A 14311-nucleotide genomic window follows, 5' to 3' on the forward strand; every position below is an offset into this window, starting at 1 on the left:
CCAAGGGGTTTCGGGGCCCGAGCCGGGCCGGACGAGCCGAATCCCCGCTGACTCAGAGGAAAGGTGCGGGCAGAGCCTGGCACTGCCAGCCCCGCTGCCAGGGCCGGGTGTGGCGAGCTCGGCGCGCCCTTTGAAGCCCGAGCTGGGCTCGCACCGCGCCCGCGGCGCTCTGGCCCCGGCAGCTCCTGACGCAGCGTCTGCAGCGTCCCGGCACGGCTGGGTCTGGGGGGAAGGGGGTGATAAAGGGGGAGCGGTGCCATCCCTGTCACCCCTTCTGCATCCCCGGGCCACGGCACCGGCTTGGACCCTGGGAACCCCAAAATTCCTTCAGCAGGATTTTGCTGAGAGGAGGAATAAAGGCACTGAGGTCTGGGCTGAGTCCCACGTGTGTGGCAAAAGAAGAAAAAAGGGAGAAAAGCTCCTCCAGATGTGCCAGTTATCTGCCACCCCTCCAGCTGTGCCAGGCACCGTGTCCGAGCTCCAGCCAGAGCCATGCAGAGATGGGCTGGGGCCAGCATGGCTGTGGGAATGGGTCTGGGGGACAGGAGGAGAAGTAAAAAAAGGGGGATTGAGTTACCTGGGAGTTTCTGTGGGGTGGGGAACGGCAGCACTGGGGTCTCCCCACCCAGGGCTGACAGCTGCGGTTCCCACACCTGGAACAAAACCCAACAGATTCAATTCTATTAAAACAGCATCGTGTCAGTGCTCCCAGGGAAATTCCCCCTGCGTGGGGGATTTCAGGTCTCCATCCCCACCCCGCTGCGAGGGGAAGGCTGGTGCTGGGGGTGTGGGGTGTCCTGGGTACCCCCCCTGCCATCGCTTGGCACAGTGGGAGCAAAGGGACGGCAGCCAGGGTGGCAGCGCTGGCACTTCCCTCAGCCTTTCTGGATCGATTTACATGGCAGGTTTTGGTGGTTTGTTTGCCAAAAATACTTGATCGCTGCAAGTGTCGTGGGTGAGGAGCGAGCACATCCGGCACTTCGGGAGATCGATACCTCTGCGGTTGTAAATATCCCGGGAAATCAATGGGGGATGTGAAATGGATTTCGTCCATTTTCACTTTTAACATCTCTTTGGAATAAAAACGCTTTTTTAATAAATGGAAATGGGGAGATTCACTGCTGGGCAGAGGCGGGATTCAGCAGCGCTGGGGTTTTGTCATTCCCAGCGCCATTCCCTGAGCCCTGCCCGTGCAAAGCCCCTGCACGAGGCTGAGCTGCTCCATTTCCTCCTCTGTGCCTCTCCAGGAGCCAGAGCCTCTCCTGGCCCTGCCCCAGTCCCTCTGCTGCTCCGGGGCAGTTCCCTCGTGTGAATCCTCCGTGTTTCCAAACCTCCCAATCCCTGCGAGCAGGGATTCAGCCCCGTGCCCGGGTGTGTGGGTGTCAGCCCCTGGCACAGGGTGGGGTTTATTGTCTCTGATCCCACCAGCTCTTCCCTTCCTTTCCAGGTGGGTCTTGACCCCACAGAATGAAGTGCACCAAGGCAGGATGGGCCTGAACAAAATTTTTTCTTTCCACGGATGGAAAAAAGCCCCTCACTGCACCCTGGGCAGTGCTGGAAATGGAATCTTCACCTCGCTGTAATTGCTGTGCAACAGCCTCTTGTTAATTACAACATAAAACCTCTTACCATGTGAGAGATGGATTTATGGATGAAATTCCGTGATCAATATTCACAGCAGCGCCAGGAAGAAGCTGTGGGGTAGCAGGGAATATTTTTTAATTCTTTTTGGTAATTATTTCTCTCTGGTTTAATATTGGCTGACCTTGGAGAATGTAAAAGGAAAACAGAAAAGCTGAACATGGAGTCTGTCCGGTGGGGACCTGCCTAGGGAGATGCTGGTTTTCCATGAAAGAACAAGACACCAAAAATCCCTCGTGGCACCACAAAATCCTCTCTTATTGCCCAAGCAGATGGGGCTGCGGGAGAGGGGCCAGGGCAGCTCCCAGGGTCCAGGACAGCCCCTGGTGTTGCCTCCTTCCCTCTCCAGGGAGAAAGGCAAGGGCTGTGCTCCACCCCAAGGCTGGGTTTGGGAGAAGAGAATGGGAAGAAGGAATGCCAAGGGAGCAGCCATCCCTCTGGCACTGCCCTGATGGCTTTGGCATCGACCCCGCCGGGCCGGGGCTCTGCAGCCACCGGGGCTGAGCAGCCGCCGCAGCTCCAGCGGCGCAGCTCCTGTTTGCCCGGATAATAGCCGGGTATTGGGCGGTTTCAGGCGCTTAACCTCTTACAAAATGTTTGTTATCCGGATTTATCCGCCGGCTCGGCGTTAGCAGAGCACGGCCAGGCTGCTGGAGCGGGGCCGGAGCGTCTCCCCTTGTCTGGGAACGCGGAGCCGCTGTCCGGGCCGGTGCCCCCGGAGCCGCACCCACCCCGGGGAGGGCACGGACGTGTCTGGGCAGGGCCCCAGACATTCCTGGAGACGCGCACCTGAGTCCTGGCAGTTCCCAGGGCAATTAGCATCTCTGTGCTAACCGTGCCTTTCTCCTCTGTCTAGGCAGCTCCTCCATCAAGGTGTGGATCTGCCGTGTCTGGGCGCCGCCAGTGACGCTCGGGGAGTTTAATTAGCGACTTGGCAGACGAGGCAATGCTTGTGCAGCCGTCCCAGCGGCCAGGCCGGGAGCCCCGCACTGCCCCAGCGCTTCCTCCCCGGCAGAAAAGACTTCGGGCATCCTCCAGCGTGTCCAACATCCCCGCGTGTGCCGCTGTCGCAGGGAGGGGTTGATGGAGCTGGGGCAGGGCTGGACCAGGCCCAGGACACCGCTCCCAGCACCGTCCCAGCTCTTCAGACAGCCCCGGGGCTGCAGCAGCCCGGTCCCCAGCCCCGCTGAGCCGGTGGCACCTGGCAGAGACACCTTTCCAAGAGTGGAAGTCAGCACATGGATAATTACAAGGCAGCGCACCTCCGTGCCCTGTGACTAAGGCAACATGTAGAGCAAAGGTAGGAACGAACCACCAGAAGAGCAAATAAATAAAGAAGGCAGCGTTAATAATGGGGTAATTACCCAGCTTAAGTACACAATCATCTCGCATTTTGCTAAACTTTATGACACATGATGACAAGTTAATAAATGAGATGTCTTACCAGCAGTAAAACAGCTGTTAGCAGCCACCTTGTATGTCTGGGTAGCCCAGAGCAAAAAAACCCACCAAGCCAAATGAAAAGAAACTGGTTATTTCTGTTTGTGAAATAGCCCGGGTAATAAATCACCATTAATGATGCTGTCACTTATCAAAGGGAAAGCTCTTGTTGCAAAAGCCTTTGAAGTCATGGCACCTATAATTTCCTAACTATAAAAAGGTACCTTTGTGTGTGTGTCATACCTGGAGCCGGCGGCAGCAGGAGGTGCCGGGAGTTCAGCCCAGCCCCTCACGGTGAGGAGGGGCTGCCTGGGCTGCACGGAGCGCCGGCCCTGCCAGGGATCGATTCGTGATGGTTTAAAGGTGGTTTTCCTCTCCTCCCTGCACCTAATAGCTTGTTTACCCAGGAATATTAGGGTGGTTAATTCATATTCATTAACAGGGATCTAATGTGGTTAAAATAATCAACTTGACATGTGCAGCGGTGGGATGGGCTGGGAGCAGGACTCGGAACTGCGAGCAGAGAGGAGCCCCCTCACTGCCCCGGCCCTCCCTGACCCTCTCCTGCCCTCCCCTCCTCGTGGGGAAGCGCAGACTTTATTAATGGTGGCACAATTCTCACATTCCAGTGAGAATCCTCACCCTCCCCATGTCCTGGGTCACAGCAGCAGCTCTGCCGGGCTCCAGCACCGCTCGCCCTCCTGGCCCAGCCCTGCCCTGCACGGCCACCGAGCCCAGGGACCAGGCAGGGTGACAAATGCAGCCTGAAGAGGAGCAGCCTGGCTGTCACTCGACATTAAATCCTCTGTCAGCAGAGAGCAGGAGGTGACGGGCACTTGAGCTAAAGGAACCTGTCCCTCAGGTGTGAGGGAGCAGCAGGTAACGGGAGGCAGAGTGTGAGGGACAGTCCTGTGTGTGACAGTCCTGTGTGTGACAATCCTGTGTGTGACAGTCCTGTGTGTGACAGTCCTGTGTGTGACAGTCCTGTGAGTGTGACAGTCCTGTGTGTGACAGTCCTGTGTGTGACAATCCTGTGTGTGCCAATCCTGTGAGTGTGACAATCCTGTGTGTGACAATCCTGTGTGTGTGTCTGTGGCCCTGGGGACACTCAGGACCCCCCAGGGCTGTGCAGGGTGGCACAGAGCAGGGCAGTCCCGCTCCCTCCTGCCCCAGTGCCCTCACAGATGGTGAAATCTGTTCCTTGGCAAGATGTCACCAACCTCCAGGTCACCAAAGCTGAGCTGGTGGAAGCCCAAGGCTGAGCTCGGCCCAGCATTGCATCCAACAGCCCCCAGCCAAGCCCACCCTGTGCAGGGTGAGAGACACCCATGGGTTTGGATGCCCCGGGGGGGGTTGGCATTGCCAGGGCCAGCCAAGCCCAGCAGGGTCACAGCAGGGTCACAGCAGGGTCACAGCAGGGTCACAGCACAGGCTCTGCCCTGCCCTCGGCACCTCCAGCACATCCCCTGAACAAAGAGGAGAGCTCTGCTCCCCAGAACATCCATCCACATCCAGGAATGTGTTTCTTTTCTGGAGACCTAAGGAGGGTTTTTTTCCTCCTCCTTGACTACTAAATGAGGCAGCTCCTCTGTAGCTTTGTCATTTCTCTCCTGCTGAAGACACTTTCTTTTCTTCTCATCTGAGCGGCAGGCACCTCACCCGCCTCATAAGCATCTGCTGCAAGAAGTCTTCACCTGTCACCTCTTCCCAAGTGACTCGAGAAAACAGGATAGGAAAGCTATAAATAATTAAGACCCATCCAACACAGGTGCAGCACTAAATATCAAACCTGCCTGAGCATCTCCAACACTCCCTTGATAGCCAAGGGGAAACTAACCTAGTTTGGAAGGAGGAGGAGAAGAGAGGCAGGAGCCACAGGCTAAAATTGTGGCCAGACTGGTTCCAGCCCCTGTCAAGGACTCCTGGCCCAGGAATAACCCCCTTGGAGTGGGGCAATGTGGTGCACCAGGCCAAAGGTTCACAGCCCAAAACCCCTGGACCAGGCATGCAGGAGAGAAGAGGGTGGCCCGGGGGAGGCAGCCTGGCCTCTCCCCTGTGTCTGTGTGTGGGGAGGGAGAGGAACCTCGTGCCTTTCCTGTCGCCTCTGCCGTTAACGTGCACGGATTCCCGATCCACCCTCAGCCGTCTCCGAGCTTGTGAGAAGTTCACATCAAAGCCCTGCAAGGGAGGGAATGGCAAGGAGAGAGATGTCACATTAGTGTCTGGCTCTCCCAGAGCTGCTGCATTTTAAACTTTGCTCGTCAAGGCTTCGACTCTGTGGCCCTGCTTCAGGGAGGGAAGAGAGGCCACATAAAAAGAATTCTGCTCCTGCTCGGAGCAGCTTCGGGGCAGCCCTGGGATGGTCCTGCCCTGAGAGAGCCGAGCCGGGGCAGGAGTGCCCGGCCGGGGCTCCGGGGCGCCTCCGAGGCTGTAAATCTGCTGCCATCAGGGCATGACGAGGCTGAGGGCGAGATAGAAACTTCCCCTTTGGGCACTTCTGTAATTGTTGGTGAGGGCGCAGCTCAGCAGAGCGTGATTAAATTCCCAAGTGAGCAACCAGGGAGATAATTAACTTTGGGAACAACTTACCTGTGAGACAAAGTATCCATCACTCAAGGTCTTTACACAGACACCGATACCTGCTGAAAGCTCCTGGAGGTGACCCCGCAGCCCAAGCGGTGGGAAAAATCCTCCCGGGACTGGAAAACGCTGATTTACCCGAATTTCAATGATCTGCAGGAATACTCCTGACTCCAACTGGCAACAAAAGATAGGAGAGCTAAATAATGTGCATAATGCCAGCCTGCCCGGGCCTGGGGACAGCGGGGTCACCCCGAGGCAGCAGGGTCACCCTCTGCTCCCCATCCCAGGGAACAGCTCTGCCTGCCTGGGAAGTGACATTTCAGCTCTCCCACCACTCCAACTTCCCACAGGGCTTTCTCCACCCACACACATGCATGCCTGATATTTTATTTATTTTTTTTATGTTTGATTTTACCCTGGTTGAGGTTGAAATAATGAGCATAATGGGGCATTTTGGTTGGAGCTGGGATGTCTCCTGTCGCTTCTGAGTTCTGGGAGCCTGGAGGAGCCTGGATATTTGGGATTTGCCTCCCCATAGATGCCAAGCACAGAACCCACAACGTTTGCCCCGGGATGAAATGCCCAGGCCCATTTGTGTCCTGGTGGGAGAGTTCAGGCAGAGGGGCAGGAGGAGGCAAAGCCCCCAAAAAACCTTTCCAAGTTTTGCCACAAAATTGCACCAAGAAATGAGCTGGGGGCTGTCCCCACACCCAGAGGCGTTCTCGGATCCCCCTGTGCCGGTCTGGGCAGGGAGGTGACCCCAGCCTGAGCCCCCTGCCCTGCCCGCGGGGACCCTCAGCTGCCCAGGGAGCTGCTTTTATTTGGGCTCCATGGCACAGGCCCGGAGATTTACAGCTCCTTTGATGTGGGCCCCTGATAAGCATCAGGAATATTTTCGTTTCATGACAATGTCAGGCCCTGGCTCTGACTGGGGGGGTTTATGGGCAGCGATGTTTCCTGCAGCTATTGAGGCTGCCACATTCCTCGGGCAGCCCAGCCAGTAAAAGAGAATCGTAAAACCCCCTCTGGAAGGGTTTATAAACAGAAGGAAGCTTCTCCTTTAAGGGAGAGGAGCGGGGAGTATTTCCATTTCAATCAGGGGCATCTCTGGAAGCAGACCACAGCCAGGGCTGCAGAATTTGTCAGGGGATTAGCTCAGGAACAGAGCAAGTGCAGGGATTTTCCCCTTCGCACTCACTCGCCTGTTATTCCAAATTAGGCTCTTGGTGCTGGGCTTGGGGGAGGGCAATGAAAAGGAGAAGGGAGATGGGAGAGCCTGGCTGGGGACAGGGATGGGGACAGGGACAAGGACAGGGACAGGGACAGGGACAGGAACGGGGACAGGGACGGGGACAGGCCCTGCAGGACCCCCTGGCCCTGTGCTGGTGGGCTCTGGCACACGACGAGCACACGGTGGCCCAGCTCGTCTCCTTCCCTCCACACTCCACTGGGAGCTCCTGGGGGCAGGAGGAACCTCCAAAGCTCCACCCCGGGCATTTGCAGCAGCACAGATGTGGGGTCCCGGCTGTGCCCCGCTGTCCCCCAGCCCACCACAACCTCTGCTCCCTGACAGCTGCTCCAGTGATTTATTGGAGGTTTCGGCTCCAATCTGTAAGGCAAAACCACCGAGCACATTTCCTCCTCCTCCTCCTCCTCCTCCTCCTCGCGGTTCCGCCCCCACCCCTCCGCAGCTCACACCTGGTACAAACAGCCATAAAAACACATCTGGGGCTGGGGCTGGGCCAGGAACACTCCGGGGACCCCGGGGACAGGGCTGCACCAGGCCCTCTGCAGCCACCAAAGCTCGGTTCCCATCTCCCGAAGGTTTTGGGGATGGGTTTGGGGGCAGAAATAGGAATCCCCTCCTCACACATCCCTCCTGGATATCCCAGGGGGTGTTTTCCTCCAAGGGTGGTGATCCCAGCCCTGAGTTCTGGGCTTTAAAGACAAACGAGTCAAGCCCAAGGTGTTTGAAGTGCCCCATGCTTGGGAGATGTATGCAGGGATGGTTTTCCTGGACTTTTCCGAAGTACCACGGGGTGAGGGCAGTGGGAATATTCCAGACTTTGGAGGCAGCGAGAGCCCCTTGGCCGGATGGTTGGGGAGGGAGAGCAGCAGTTCCAGGAGTGCAGGAAGGGCCTGGGCTCCATCCTGGCAGCACTGGAGGCTCCATCCCTCCACCCCCTGCTCCGGAGGCTCTTCCAGAACCTCGCTCTCCCGATGATCTTCAGCTTTTTTGTCATTTCCAGCCTAAATCTTTTTCATGGCTAATTTATCCCCTTTGTCCTTGTGCCAATATTGTCCTTTCACTTGAGACAGCTCATCCCCTGCCTGTTGTTTACCCCTGTGTGTTTATAGGAGCCATCATTTCCCTGCTCAGCCTCTGCACTCGTGGATAAACAACCTGAGCTTGGATGGTTTGCAGTTGCTCTTCCCTGGCACCACTGCCCCCAGCCCCCCTGCCAGCCTGGCATGGGACAAACCCCCACCCCTGAATCCTCAGGGACTTCCAGCCCCCCATCCCTGCATCCTCTGGGACCTCCAGCCCCATCCCTGCAGCTCCAGCAGCAAGAGGGGAGAGGTTTAGGGTGGACAGGGCACCAGGCAGTGCCAGCTCCTGCCAGCTCCAGGGTGAGCCCATCACAAAGAGCAGCATGAGGAGGAGATGGGACGCTCCGTGCTCAGAGCTTGGGAAGTTTCTTGGCTCCCCAGCAGGACAAACAGGTTTGGTGGGTGGCTGGAAAAGAAGAAGGGAAGGTCGGGATAAAAGAATCCCAGCGCAGCACTGGGGCAGCCGTGTCTGCTCTGTCCCCAGTGACATTTCTTTCCACCAGGACTTTCCATGACTCCCAGGGCCACAGCAGCAGGACAAGGAGGGGCAGAGCTCCCAGCCCAGCCTCCTCCTGCCTTGGCCCATATTTCATAGGAGAGCAGATACCCATCGGCCGTGTCACGGAGCAAAACCAAGAACTCAGAGCAATTTTAAATGAACTTTCAAAATGATGAACAAAGAGCCCTTGTCCGTGTTATACAGGAAATAAATCACACCAAAATGATAGTTGTAATTCCCAAAAGTACACAGAGAATTGATTTTCCGGTGACATTTATCATGATAAACCGGTACAGCAGCATACAGGCACATCTTAAGCTGCAGCTGGGTGACTCCCTCCCATTTATCACCCGTCCCATCTTGGCCAGCCACATTTGCACAGTTGCACAAGTGCTTATTGCAGCTCAGGACAGCAGTCCTGGGCTGGTTTCAGCTCAGCCTGCACGAGCCCAGGGCTGGCTCAGGCCTGGCCTCAGTGGGAGCAGGGCAGAGAGGCGCTGTGGAAACTCTGCCTGGCTGGACATGAAGCACCTGGGAACTGCAGATCAAAAACCAGGTTGGATCTGGGTTGGTTTGAGCCTCCCTCCAGCCCTGGGCACTCCCAGGAGTGAAACCTCTCCAAGGGAAGCACCTGGAGCAGCTGATGTGGGTGTGGGGCGAGGGGCTGGAGGGTCCTGCTGTGCCAGGGGCAGGGATGTGCCAGGTCCCTGCTGGGGTGTGGAGATGCCAGACTGCTCCTATGGCAGCAGGCAGGGCTCTGCCCTCCTGGGATCACAGAACCATGCAGTCACTGACATTGGAAAAGCTCTCTAAGATCAAGTCCAACCACTAAGCTAACCCTGCCACCTTCACCACCAATCCCTGTCCCCAGCTGCTACATGCACACATTTTCTGGACGCTCCCAGGGGTGGTGACACCACCACTGCCTTGGGCAGCCTGTTCCAGTGCTCACCACCCTCCCAATACCCAACTCACAGCAGCTGGGCTGATGTGAACCAGCCTGAAACTGCCTTGGTTTGCCCAGGAAAGCCCCCAGGGATGCTCTGCTGGGGCAGGAGGGGTGGGAGCACAGCCAGTGCCAGGCCCTGAGCATCCCTAAAAAGAACTGGAGGTGCAGTTTGGCTTCACAGTGAAAGCCAAAATTCTTCCCAAAAGCTAAGGACGTTGTCCCAGAGAGCAAACCAGCTCAATTAGGATAACACTGGATCCCCAGTCTGGCTTTTGAGTTCTCAGGGCCGTGTATCTCCCTTTGTCAGAGCCTCGCCAGCCTCCCCCGCTCACCTTTATTTGTCTTGCTGCTGTAGCAGCAGAAATGTATTGGCTTTGCAGTTAGTGATTACACGTCATCACATGCCCAATTTATAACCCCATACCCCAAAGAACAGATGTAATAAAGCCAGGCCAGGAAACAGGGATGTTATAAAGCCGAGCAGCCAGCACAGAGCTCCTCCTCTGTGTGCAGGGAACGAAATATTACAGAGCTGCTTTGGGGAGGGGGAGAGCAGGGGGAAGGGAGCTGCAGTGCCGGGGATGGGAGCAGAGTGTGGGATGGGGGGGTCAGTCCTGGAGCTGCTGCCTGGGTTTGTGGGTGGGTTTGAGGGGTTGCAGGACCCAGGTGGGGCTGGGCACAGTGGGCACAGCTTGGCCTGTGAGCACACAAAGGTTTCTTCCAGGTAAAGTCAGCGTTTCCTTGGTCTTAGCGCCGCACTGAGCCCTTGGCTCCTCTCTCCGAGGGGGGCCTCATATCTCCAGAACCTCCGGACCCCCTGAGACCCCCCGAGCCCCGAGCTGCTGCACCAGGGGATGCTCGCCCAAAGCAGAGATTTCTGCTGTGTTATTGCCGGCCCGGGGAGGTGCGAGCCCTGCGAGGAGGGGCAGGATAATCAGCGGCAGGAGAGCCCCTGATAACCGAGGGCTGATAACCAACAGGGCTGGGTCTCCCCCGCGCCCCCCAGGCAACCGCGGGGATCAACTCACCTCATTATCGGAAAGTTCGTGTTTAATAACCCAGGGTAATAAAATGCACCTCTGGAGGGCTCTGCCCAGATAAAGGAATGTTTATGGCGATAAAGAGTTTTGAATTTAGCTCCCACAATGAACGTATTAAAGCGCTTTGTTCCCCCGGGTTCTGCGGGTGACCTTGGCCGTGCCTGTGGCCGCAGCTGGGCCAGGATGGCCGGACAGAGAGCTTGGAGCACTCCAGGATTGCCCTGGGGGTCCCCAGGAGCTGGGGTGGGCCACGCCTTGGTGGTGACCGCAGGATGCAGGTGAGCATCTTCCAGGGCCACGCGATTTTCCAGCAGAGGCAGAGCTTTGGGAAAGGACTGGAGAAAACTCGGATGCCCCAAAATTGGGTGCGCCAGAGCCCTGGAGATGCCAAAGGGCAGGAGCAGAGCCTCATCCAGGGACCGAAAACAGAGCCTGGCCACTGTTAAAAAGAAGAAAAAGAAAAGAGGAGTGAACAGCAACAACAAAAAGTCTGATCCCAGATTGTAGATGTAGTTTGGAAACCGATGTTATGCAAATGAGTTCACTTCAAAAGCTAATCACTTTGAAAGGTCAAAACTCACAGTCATAATCGGACTAAACAAAAAGCTAATTAGAGGCCTTTTGTGTGCCTAAATGAGGCCGGGGAGTTCCTCCTGCTCCCAGGGGTGAGGGGTGCTCAGGAGAGCTCTTGGCAGGATTAGTTCTTCGCGAGGTATTTGCTGGTGAAAGCCTCTCGCCGAGTGAATGGAAATAATGATCCAGCAGCGCGGGCTGGAGTCACATCAAACTCAAGGATAAACCGAGAGGGGCCGGAGCTGGAGCGTGATGCTCTCGGGGTGCAGCTGACACGGGAGTGACGGTGCTCCATCCTCAGCTCCATCTCAGCTCCATCTCAGCTCCATCTCAGCTCCATCTCAGCTCCATCTCAGCTTCATCCTCACCATCTCAGCTCCATCCTCAGCTCCATCTCTGCTCCATCCTCAGCTCCATCTCTGCTCCATCCCCACCTCCATCCCCACCTCCATCCCCAGCTCCATCCTCACCATCCTCACCATCCTCCTTTCCCCGCCCATCGGTGTCGTTTGGTTCCAGGGCTGGGCTCACTCCAGAGCCCATCAGAGCTCTGTCCTCGGGCTGTGCCGGTACCGGAGGCACCGCAGCGGCCCCGGCTCTGCCCCCTGGGACCCCCAGACCCTCCCAGTGCTTTCAGTGCTTCCCCAGGAGCAGCCCCCGGGCTCGCCCCGGCTGTCAGCAGCACCGTCACTCCAGCTGGAGTCCTGTTGCCAAGATATGGATTTGGTTTTAATAACAGTTAGTGCAAACATTGTAAATTTACTGCTGCTAGAGAGAGTTTTTGAAAATGTCCAACTCTGGCCATAATTTTTCACTCGCTCCAGCTGTTTGTGCTCTGCTCATACCTGACGTGCTGCTTTGAAATAGCAATCACTGTATTTATAAGAAGGGAAGGACTCATAAATATGTCAGGAGTGGAATATACAACGCCATATTTCACCATTTTCTATTTTAAAATTGTGAGTTATGGCTACAGAAATGTGGTCCCATTAAAGGTGATATGATGTATTTTGTGTCTTGTTCAGGAGCCCATCCATCACCCAGACAATAAAGAAAACCGCACTTACTTTTTTTCCCTGTCGTCTGTAATTTATGATGCCCAAAAAGCTGTAACCTTTTGGCAGGCTTTGCAGAAACTGCTGCACTGTTAGCAACTAAATAACCTTTTATAAGGTTTTAAATGTGTTGCTACAGTCTCAATGCACTTGCTGTATTGATCCAGAAGATCCTGCAAAAAAGGGGAAGGGAACATGATCTATAACAGGATCGATAACGGTGTATAGATTGTTGAAAGATGCTTCTAATGATTTTTGCCAGCCATCATCTTTCAACGTGCTGCTCCCCATCTTTGGGGCTTCGGTCTCTGCTCAAATTAATTAACCTTGCTCAGCCTGGCTGTGCCAGGGCTGCAGGCAGGGCTGGGGAGGATTCTCAGTGTTCCCAGTCAGAGAGGGTGGTGCCAGTGGGGGTCCCTGGCAGGGAACCCTCCCCAAAATCAGCCCCGGTGCAGCCTGGCAGGACCAAGGGATGGGGAGAAGTGAGCAGGAGAAGCTCTCCCACAGCTCCCACTGCCCCTCCCCACTGTAGGGAAGGATATTTCTGCTTTTTCCCATGGCAGAGCATTGGGCATCCATCCTCCTTCGGGCACCAGAGCCTCTGGAATGCCCCCAAGGCTGGTGACACCCCGGACCCAGGGCCTGGTGTGTGCCAGTGATGCTCTGGCCGGTGGGTGCAGGATTCAGTCATTAATCCTCATCCCAGCTTTAAAAGTGCTGAGTGGAAAGCAATTCCATGGAGAAGTCGCTGTGTTCAGAGGGGGATTTAATGGAAAATCAAAGGGGAGGGAGCAGAGGCAGGAGGGGAGAGCCCAGCAGAGCTTCCCTCCCGCCCGGCCACCTCGCTCTGTCATTGCTGCTTCTCCCCAAAGCAGCCACCAAATCATTATTAACGTTATAAATAAAATGAGAGGGCAAGTTATTAAATGTAAAATATGTGGAGTCCTCCTCGAACTCACTGCGTAGTTCATAAATATGATGGCTTAATTTCATCTGTAATCCGAGCGGCTGATGAAGCATTACACAGCTCCCTGTTAATTGAAGTTGTTAACAAAGCTGAAGAGGGAGATTATTATGTATAGACTTTTATCCTTCAGGGGTATCATCATAACAGATCATAAATGGAAATGAATTCTTCGCTCCCACACGCCATCACCACATCCCTGCACACAGTTTAGTGCCAGGGTGTGGCCAGCACAGCCATGGGGGTGGGGAACTGGGTGGGTCCCACCTGGAAGGGTCCCCTGTCCCCTTCCACAGCCCCTGAGCCCCGGCCAGGCTGGCCAAGGTCCTGGCTGTGCCTGCAGCACCTTTGGGATGAGCTCCCTGCGGCCTCTGTGTGTTTGCAGGGCCTCTGGAAGCCTCTGGCTGTGATGTGTGATCATTGCCATGGGCTGGGGCACGCCATTCCTCAGGGGAGATGGAAAATCCATTCCCTGGCCGCTGCATCGCAGCCCGAGCGCTCCGGGATCCTCGGAGCCCAGCCCAGTTATTTACTGTGGGACACGAGGCAGCTCCTGCGGGGCACCCGGGGCTCCATTCATTTCCCAGCTCCATGGACAAAGGGTCGTTACTGCCCCAGACAGGAGCATCCATGTTTCCAGCACTTTGCTTAAAGCAATATTTTCCTTTGGCCTCCAGCTGGCAGTGGGCTGTTTGTTACACGGAGAAGTGGCTGCCAGGGGTTAGGAGCTGTCTGGGAGCAGAATCTCCCTTCCCGTGGCATCCCGGGGTCACTCCTGACACCCCACAGAGCCCTGGGAGGTGCCAGTGCCCAGCCCAGGTCCCCAATCACCCTGTGCACAGCCAGGGGAGCCCAGCCCAGCCCAGCCAAGGGCTGCGTTCCTGGGCTGTGCTGCTTCCAGGTGGAGTTATGAAAACACACAATGGCGTTTCCTTCTGCTGGACCCCATCAGCTTTTTCCATCCTGCACATTATCCAGGAAATTCTCGTCTATACCTTAGAGGAGTTACTGTGATTATCTGGAACACGTTACTTGCACACAGCAAATGCAAATTAATGTAGTCTTCACATTTCGCCGTGGCAATAAAGGGGAATGTTGACATCAGCCTGAAAGTGGAATTAACTTTTGCATGATGTGGTGTGAGCACGAGGTGTTGAAACCCGCGGCCGAGACTTTCCAAGTCCCAGTAAAGAACTGTTCTGGCAGCGTTTCCAGGAGCAGAGGTGAGCTGAGTGC

This window comes from Sturnus vulgaris, chromosome 28 (assembly GCF_052056855.1).
Source record: "Sturnus vulgaris isolate bStuVul1 chromosome 28, bStuVul1.hap1, whole genome shotgun sequence".
NCBI classification, from domain to species: Eukaryota; Metazoa; Chordata; class Aves; order Passeriformes; family Sturnidae; genus Sturnus; species Sturnus vulgaris.